This window comes from Triticum dicoccoides, chromosome 5B (genome assembly GCF_002162155.2).
Source record: "Triticum dicoccoides isolate Atlit2015 ecotype Zavitan chromosome 5B, WEW_v2.0, whole genome shotgun sequence".
NCBI lineage: Eukaryota > Viridiplantae > Streptophyta > Magnoliopsida > Poales > Poaceae > Triticum > Triticum dicoccoides.
Genome location: NC_041389.1, coordinates 686,573,384 through 686,583,289, shown reverse-complemented (window position 1 = coordinate 686,583,289; position 9,906 = coordinate 686,573,384).

Here is a 9,906-nt window from a genome sequence, read left to right as displayed (position 1 = left end):
CGTCGACGATCTCTCCCGCTACATGTGGGTGATGATCCTCGGCAGTAAGGGAGAAGCGGCGGACGCCATCAGGCGCGCGCAGGTTGGTGTGGAGGCGGAGAGCGGCCGCAAATTGCGCGTGTTGCGCACTGACAACGGCGGCGAGTTCACGGCGGCTGAATTCGCATCGTACTGCGCCGATGAGGGCATCCAGTGCCACTACTCCGCGCCGTACAGCCCGCAGCAAAACGGCGTCGTCGAGCGGCGCAACCAGACGGTTGTGGGGATGGCTCGGGCTCTCCTCAAGCAGAGAGGGATGCCGGCTGTCTTCTAGGGAGAGGCGGTGCTAACGGCCGTCTACATCCTCAACCGCTCTCCTACTAAGGCACTCGACGGCAGAACTCCGTACGAGGCCTGGCATGGGCGGAAGCCGGCGGTCTCTCATTTACGGGTCTTTGGCTGCCTTGCATTCGCCAAGGAGCTCGGCCACATCGGCAAGCTCGACGACAGGAGCACTCCGGGAGTCTTCATCAGCTATGCGGAGGGCTCAATGGCCTACCGCATCCTCGACCCAAAGACACAACGTGTGCGCACAGCGCGAGACGTCGTGTTCAACGAAGGGCGAGGGTGGCAATGGGACAAGGCGGTGGACGACGGCTCGACGCCGACGTATGACGACTTCATTGTCGAGTACGCTCACTTCAAGGAAGCTGGGGGAGCAAGCAGCTCCTCTTCACCGGGCACGTCTACCCCGGCCCCCAAAACTACATCGACTCCGGCGCCTGCTACACCGACGACACCACAACCGGTGACGCCGCATACTCCAGCCCCGGCGGTCGCCACTCCGGGCTCGTCTTCATCAGCACCAGCTCACGCAGAGCATAACCCGATGAAGTTCGCTTCCCCGCTCACTCACGACGAGGAGCGGGTCGACGCATGGTATGGAGGTGAACAGCTGCGGTACCGCACGATGGATGATCTACTCGGCGACCAGCCGGTGCCGGGACTGATGCCACGTGACCTGGAGGCGCAGCTACAACTCGCGTGTGAGGACGGCGAACCACGGTCCTTTGCAGAGGCCGAGAGAGATGCGGCATGGCGCGCCGCGATGCAGTTGGAGATGGATGCGGTCGAGCAAAACCGCACCTGGGAGCTCGCTGACCTCCCCCGTGGTCATCGCGCAATCACCCTTAAGTGGGTGTTCAAGCTGAAGAGGGATGGAGCCGGCGCCATCATCAAGCACAAGGCTCGCCTGGTGGCCCGAGGCTTCTTGCAGCAGGAAGGAGTCAACTTCGACGACGCCTTCGCTCCCGTGGCACGGATGGAGTCCGTGCGACTTCTCCTTGCGCTGGCTGCCCAGGAGGGCTGGCGTGTCCACCACATGGACGTTAAGTCAGCATTCCCCAACGGCGACTTGAAGGAGGAAGTCTACGTGCATCAGCCACCTGGGTTTACGATTCCTGGCCAGGAGGGCAAGGTGCTCCGCCTGCGCAAGGCTCTTTATGGCCTGCGGCAGGCACCCAGGGCGTGGAACGCCAAGCTGGACTCCACGCTGAAGAAGATGGGTTTCGAGCAGAGCCCGCATGAGGCTGCCGTCTACCGACGGGGGAGTGGAGGAAATGCCCTGCTGGTGGGCGTCTACGTTGACGACCTGGTGATCACCGGCACCAAAGGTGCAAAGGTGGCGGCGTTCAAGGAAGACATGAAGGCCACGTTCCAGATGAGTGACCTGGGGCTCCTCTCCTTCTATCTAGGGATTGAGGTGCACCAGGACCACTCCGGGATCGCGCTTCGACAGTCCACCTACGCCAAGCGCATCGTTGAGCTAGCTGGGCTCACCGACTGCCATCCAGCTCTCACTCCGATGGAGGAGAGGCTGAAACTGAGCCGCGACAGCACGACGGAGGAAGTGGATGCTATGCAGTACCGACGCCTTGTGGGGAGCCTTCGCTACCTCACTCACACACGGCCGGACTTGGCATTCTCCGTCGGCTATGTCAGTCGGTTCATGGAGCGACCAACGTCGGAACACCAGTAGGCAGTGAAGAGGATCGTCCGCTACATAGCAGGGACCCTCGACCACGGCCTCCACTACCCTAGGTGTCCTGGGGCGGAACACTTCGTCGGGTATAGCGACAGCGACCACGCCGGCGACATCGACACCAGCAAGAGCACGAGCGGGATCCTCCTCTTCCTCGGCAAGTGTCTCGTGAGCTGGCAATCAGTCAAGCAGCAGGTGGTGGCCCTGTCCAGCTGTGAGGCTGAGTACATAGCGGCCTCCACCGCCTGTACTCAGGCGCTCTGGCTTGCTCGACTGCTTGGTGATCTTCTCGTTCAAGACACCAAAACGGTGCAGCTCCTGGTGGACAGCAAGTCCGCCCTGGCCCTGGCAAAGAACCCCGTGTTCCACGAACGGAGCAAGCACATCCGACTGAGGTATCACTTCATCCGCAGCTGCGTGGAAGAAGGGAGCATCGAGGCGAGCTACATCAACACCAAGGATCAGCTCGCATACCTGCTCACCAAGCCCCTTGGGAGGGTCAAGTTCCTCGAACTTTGCTCCAGGATTGGGATGATTCAACTCTCCCACAAGACGACGTACAAGACATAGGGGGAGAATGATGGATAAGTCTGTGTACTAGGGTCCTTGTGGGGCTACAGCACATGGTCCTTGTGGCAGTTAGGAGGATAAAGTCCTGGACCATCAAGGACTGGCTGTTAGGATAGAGTTCTGTTCTTGACCATCAAGGACTGTCAGTTAGCATCTTAGACTAGCATCTTAGACTAGCATCTTAGACTGGCATCTTGGCAGCATCTTAGCATATGCCTTGGCTGGCTAGCAGCCTATAAATATGTATCCCCAACCCCTCGGGTTGGCATGGCATTGTGTGAGAAATAAACCAACGAAAATTGTCCCAACTCTCCTAGTGTCATCCACAACTATCAATGCTCATGCTGAAAGGTCTAACAAAGTATGCAGCAATAGTGTGAATCAATCTACACTTGCAGCATGACTGTTTTTCCGCCCTGGGCCTTTTTATTTATGTGATAGAACTTTCTTTAGCAATACACCAATTCAGAATATTCATATATTATTTTCTTAGTCATTTTCAATTTTTATATGTTGGCGAAGAACTTACTTTAGCAGCATAGTGCTAACAAACTTACTTAGGCTATCAAACAGTGTACAACCAAAGTGAATTCAATTAGCTGGCTTGTTTGTAATCAGTGGTCTAGGTAGGTTGCAAGGAAGAGGGCTTTTGTATCATTCTTCTTTTGATTTTTTGGATCAGTGGTCTAGGTAGATTCCAAAGACGGGGATTTTTGGTGTTGGCTTCTTTGGAATTAGTGGTCTAGCTAGGTTCCATGGAGGAGGGATGTTTGTTTGTATGTTGGATATAAAAGTATCAAGTATCAACTTGATCTACATCTGCTCTTTTGCTTTTACATGGCTCACACGGTCATGTTATGCAGCTTCAGAAGAGATTGCAGATCATAAGCTTGCAAGGATAATTGGTTAGTGACTCTTTATCTTTGAGGTTCACCAGGATCACATTGCAGGTATAACCTTCATCTCTCTTTCAAAAACATGCATCTTTATGTTTTGTATAAATATATGATTGCTGTTTTGTGAGTGTGCTGCTGCGCATTGCTTATATATTGCTAGATCTTCTATGATTTAAAGTGAAGATGAGTATGTTCCTTGCATCTCAGCGTTTCACCATTTCCGCTTTAGCAGGATATACTGAGGAAATGCTCTTATCTTGCTACATGTTGTCTTCACTGTTTTTCTTAAAAGAACAAGATGCTTTCTTTGAATGTGCGTTAATTATATATTATTTACTCACACTTGATAAATATATATGATATTTTGAGTAAGAATTGAATCTGAACGTGTGCTCTTGTCCAAAAAAGAGAGCATGAAATGATATATTTTACCTATGAATCCTCTTCATGTATAAATAAGCATGCAGACTGTTTTTGATGTCCTCATAACCTGTTATTATAAACCATATATGATTAGAAGACAAGAAAGAATGGCAAAGAGGCACAAGATTCTCATGCCAAAGAGATACTCCTCACTCAAAGGATTTTGACTGACGAGTCCAGGTTTGGTACTAATTATGATCACTTTCAGGTCCATTTGCAGGTTTGGTTTGATTTTCCTTTATGATGCAGCACCATCATTTGGACTTACAACTCTGAACCAGTATATGAAGAAATTTAAAGTTCTGGATATATATTCCAATGATGCAGTGTAAGATCCATTCTCAGCAATCCTTTCTACTTTGGTTTTCGATGTGATGCCATTGCTCGACTCCTCCCTTCTATTGGAAACCAATAGCTTGGCATTTACCTCCTGGTTATGCCAAAAACTTTATAATATTCGATTTGAATAATTTTGTTGCAGTGTCATGTAGTATTATTCTTGTGAGAATTCAGTTGCCAGAACTCTCTGTTTCTGATGGTTTTCAACCATGTTCGACTACTTTGCAAATTATTTTGTTCCTGCTGCTACAACATAAGAAGAAATAAGTGGAACTGCCCCGGCGAGCTAAGCTGATTTTGAGATTTTCCAACATTTATACATGTTCATATCTAATATTTTTGGACATCCTTTTTGGTTTGATCAAATAGTGGTATGATAGTGTTATTAGTGTTATTTGTTTCCATTCTAGGTTCACTCATCTCTTTAGAATTCTATCAACAGGTCTTTCGGACAACACCTCGACAAGCAAGATCTTCAGACAGAGCTATCCAATACACTGCCCATATGACAGAAGAACAATATATATATCTGTTCTCTTAGGCTACTGTTAGGACTTGCTTTTGGTATATCATGTGACATTTTGCATGACATCCTCAAAGTGATGTAATTAACCAAACCATCACTGTTATTAGGGCTTAGTCCTCCTATATCTTTCTTTTAGAAATTCAAATGATGGAATAAATGGTCTATATTTCCTTTAGTATGTGGAATATATTCTGTATAACCAGTAGTGGACTGGGTGGGTGCTGCCATTGTGCTTTGCTAATCATGTAACATCCTGAATCGAATATGAATTGTGTTCTACCAAGTTGGATATAACTGTCACTGCATTGTAAATAAGTTATTGTGTGATGCCATTCTTTTTTTGCTTTTGGTATGATGTTCTAAACGCGCGCACTTTTCCTTTCCATCATGTCAACCTATCAAAGTTGAAACTGTCAAGTTGTGTATGTGACCGCACCCGGCAGGGGTGCGGGATGTGGCAAGCCGCACTTTCCATCTAGTATGTACGAGTGATCCTATTGGCGCCGAGCCACTGGTGAGGCAGTATGTGCGTGCGTACTGCAAGTCTGGGAGCAAGAGGATGAGGAGAGAATTTTGTTGGTTGCAACTTCTTGGCCGCCTAGTGGAGCTGGGTGGGGAAGAGAAAGGCCAGGGCGTGGGGAGTGGGCACGTGACTAACACTAGTAGAAAAACACCTATTAGTCCCCGTTCGTAAGGGCCTTTAGTCCCGGTTCATGAACCGGGACTAATGGGTCGTTACTAATACCTCCACCCATTAGTCCCGGTTCAAACATGAACCCGGATAGATGTGCCTCCACGTGGCCGGTCCGCCGAGCCCAGTCAGGGGGACCTTTGGTCCCGGTTGGTGGCATCAACCGGGACCAAAAGGCATCCACGCGTCAGCATTCCAGTGGCTGGGGTTTTTGTTTTTTTAAGGGGGGTAGGGTTGGGGGTTTTGGGGTGTTAATTTAGGTGTTTCATATATTGTGTTAGCTAGCTAATTAATAGAGAGAAGTGTCCTCTCTTATGTCCGTGCTTGGTCGACGCTACGTACTATATACATAAGTGATCAAGAGAACCATTGAGTACAGAAGTTCGTCATGCATACCGAGAAGTGATCGATCGACCTCTCCTTCTCGGAGAGATTGGTCGAACAACAAGTTTTCCTATCATGTATCTGACGCTACTGGCTACATACATGGTCAACATGTATGATCTCTTAATTACAATCCCCTAGAAATTGAAATCAACTTCCACATGGTATTCTCCGGCTTTATTGAAGACGTGGTCAAGAATGAATCCCGCCAATTCCTCTTGAATTGCTTTCATGCGATCTGGTTCTAGGAGTTCATTCCGCATCTGCCACGTCTAATTTGAAGAAGGGGGTTAATTAATACATATATATGAATGAAACTCAACAGAAATGATGGTGTAATAAAATGAAATTGTGAATATTATTGCTTATGCACTTCATATTGTCTTTGAGAGTAGCCCCGCTTGTTTTGAAAGTCGCGTTGTGGATGAACTCGCACACGTAGTATCCACAGAAATCATTCCCTCATTCCTGCCACAAGCACTTTACGAGAAATAGAGGTCAATCAAACTGATAATGAAGCATTATAAATGGCATTGATGAAAGTATATATAGCTACAGAATCAACGGGAGATGCGCGCAACTAGCTAGCCAGTAGTACTTACTTTCGGGTATGTATATCGCAGCTCCTTCGGCAGTCCCGGAGCTTCTGCGGTGAACTGTTTCCAAACCCTGCAAGACAAAGAAAATAATCATTATTACTTGAGATATCAGGAAATGAACAAAAAGTTGCCGATATGGTGCGATAATGATCGATTGAACTTACTTGTTGAGCATTTCAGTCATGTCCGCATAGGTTTCGGGATCTTTCCATCTCGAGTCTAAGACGGTTACTAGTCCCCGCTCAAGCTTAATCTCCAGAAGAACATAGTGGTACCTGCGCTCGAGTAATAAGGGAAACCGAATATGCACACGACAGTAACACTCACTTGTCGTTGTAAGGAAAGAGTATGGTATCTTTGTTTTGATTTTTGATCAACGATCGTAGCAGGTTGTCCTCGGCCTCTTTTTCGTGCTTTTTAACCAGAAATTCATCTATGATATTTGTGTTAATGAACCCAATATCATAAATTTCTTGTTTCTTGCACTCGACGATCTTCAATCTGCATAATATATTAAGGATAATTAATTATAAATACATGCAGTGAAAGAGCCGAGCTATATATAGAGACTTAATGGCAGAAATAGTACTTACAGGCAGTACCAAAACACCGTTAATTTATCGAGGGCCTTTTGATTGAAGAACGCGAAGAACTCCTCAAATGGAACACACAACAAATTAGTTCCAACGAGGTCGTGCTCCTCTTTAATGTTCAGATACAAAATATTCGTCCCCCAGACTCTCTGCGGGTTTTCATGTACCAAGTACGGAATCTTCGCATCGTCGTTGTAAGAGATTTTTCATCTTTGATGAGAGGCTTCCCGTACTCGTATTTGTGTTCGTCCACCTCCATGAAATCAGGAAGTGCATCGTCAGGCAGGTAATCTTGTAGATTGCCAAAACCGGCCACCATCCCCGGAGCATTAGCGACAATGTCGCCGCTAGACACATTGAGCGGGGGGCACGATTGGTTTGCTTGTTCGCCGAGCTGGTCAATTTTTTTGCAGCTGCTCGTTCTCTTGACCTTTGATGTTTGACAGTACTTCCCGACTGCTCCGCTTGGAGATATGTCTGTTCAGTAATGTGCTCATAGTTGGTTCTCGGTGGAGACTTTGCTGGTTTCCTCAGGGCATCGAGAGTGCGCTTTGCTTTCACCGGATCTACCTTCTCCTCTAGAGGTGGATGTCTCTTTGCTTTCACCCCTTCAAAGAACTCCTTCACGTGGGTCCGCACGATCTTATCGTTTTCCTCCTCGGTCCTCTCGTATGGTAACTTCTCTAGAGGCTTGAGAGGTGGACCGTATCTGTATTGCCTCCCGCCTCTGGTTGTGCTGCTAGACGCTGGAGCAGACGGAGCGGTTGCGGCGTCTGTCTTCTTTCGTGCTTGCTTACGAGGCGGAGGAGAAGGACTATGACGTGCCGGAGCAGCCGGGGCGGCGGCGGGTATCTTCCGCCCTTGCTGGCGAGGCGGAGAAGGAGGAGGCTGCTGGCTGCTCGGGAGTGCAGGCGCAGGCGGAGAAGGAGGCGGAGTGCCACCATGCGCAGGAGAAGGAGGCGGAGTGCCGCCACGCGTGCCCTGATCGTCACTCGCCGGAGGAGGAGGCGGTGGAGGAGGCGGAGTGCCCTGACTCGCCGGAGGAGGAGGAGGAGGCGGAGGCGTCCAGTTCAGAAGGTTAATGAACTCCTTCGGCCATAGGCATGGAGTCTTTAGAGCAGAACCCAGCCTAGTCTCCCCTTCACCGGTAGGATGGTCAAGCAGGAGGTCCTCAAATCCCTCCATTATTTCATCCACCATCACCCTAGCATATCCTTCTGGAATCGCCCGGCAGTGATAAGTTGCTCCGGGTCCAGTAGGATAAACAAAGCCAACAGCCGCCTTGACCTTCAAATTCATCCATCGCGCCATAATATGGCAATTTTGAGACTCCGTGATAGCATCCACGGGATAGCTGGCAGGAGCCGTCAAGACATGCTCCGGCTGAAGCAGCTTGGTGGAAGCCACGCTACTTCTCCGCTGAGATGGCGGGGTAGCTTCGGCAGGTCGTTTGCTGCGATCTGCTGCTTCTCGTTCCTCTAGCCCCATTACCCTTTTGTGCAGCGCCTGCAGTTGGCCCTGCTCCAGTTTCTTCCTCCTCTCATGGGTTTTGTAACCCCCTGCGTCCGGAAAACCAACCTTCCCCAGAATGGAGCCTGGCATGCCTCGTGTCCGTCCAGGGTGCTCAGGATTCCCGAGGGCCATTGTGAGCTCGTCCTTCTCCCTGTCTGGAATGAACGTCCCTCGCTGCGCTGCATCGATATAGTGCCGAAGGTGCTTGACTGGTATTTTCAGTTGCTCGTCCGTCCAATGGCACTTCCCTGATACAGGGTCCAAGGTTCCGCCAGCCCCAAAGAACCAAGTCCGGCAACGGTTTGGCCAGTACATTGTCTCTGGTTCAATCCCTTTTTCAAGCAGGTCATTCTCAGCCTTGGACCACTTAGGCTGGGCTTTGAGGTAGCCACCTGACCCCGTGCGATGGTGAAGCTTCTTCTTCGCAGCATTTAGCTTGTTTGTCGCCGACATCTTCTTACTCTTTTCCGATGTCTTGTGGGCCACAAATGTGGGCCAGTGATCTTTGATCTTCTCATATTTGCCAATGAATTCTGGTGTCTTTTCTTTGTCGACAAACTTGTTCAGCTCTTTCCTCCACCTCCTGAAAAGGGTTGCCATCTTCTTAAGAGCACAAGACTTGATTAATTGCTCTTTAACTAGCTTCTCCGGATCCTCCTCTGGCGGTAGGGTGAAATTTGCCTTCAGCTGAGTCCAAAGATCTTCTTTCTGCATATCATTGACATAAGACACCTTAGGGTCTTCCTCCTTAGGCTTATATCATTGCTGGATGCTGATCGGGATCTTGTCCCTAACAAGAACCCCGCACTGAGCAGAAAATGCGCGCTTTGTCCGGATGGGTTCAATCGGTTCGCCGTCGGCCATGATTTCTATGATCTCAAACTTTTCATCGGAGCTCAATTTTTTCTTCAGGCCTCGTCTCCTTACCGTAGTTCTGCTCGATCCGGAGGGCTAGAAATTAAAAGGAAGAAAGACGAGAGTAATTAATATGTGTACATATACCAAAACAATGGATGCATCAATTAACTAGTCAGCACGGGCTTAATTAACTAATATATATAACTGGCCGGACTCGGTTCGATCACCGGAGCAGTCAGCACGGTCTCCTTCTTGTACCTCCATTGTGTCACCGGAGCCATCATGAACATAGCCCTCTTCTTGTACCGGCATTAATGGGCCGAAGCCATCATGAACATAGCCCTCTTCTTCACCCAGTCCTTCCTGACCATCGGTGTCGAGGAGAAATGACGCAACTTCATCACTTCCTTGTGCGATTATGTCCCCCAACATCGCTTCTGTTTCTTCGTCTCGGGAGTGCTCCATAGTTTCTGCAAATATTTACAACATGTCAAT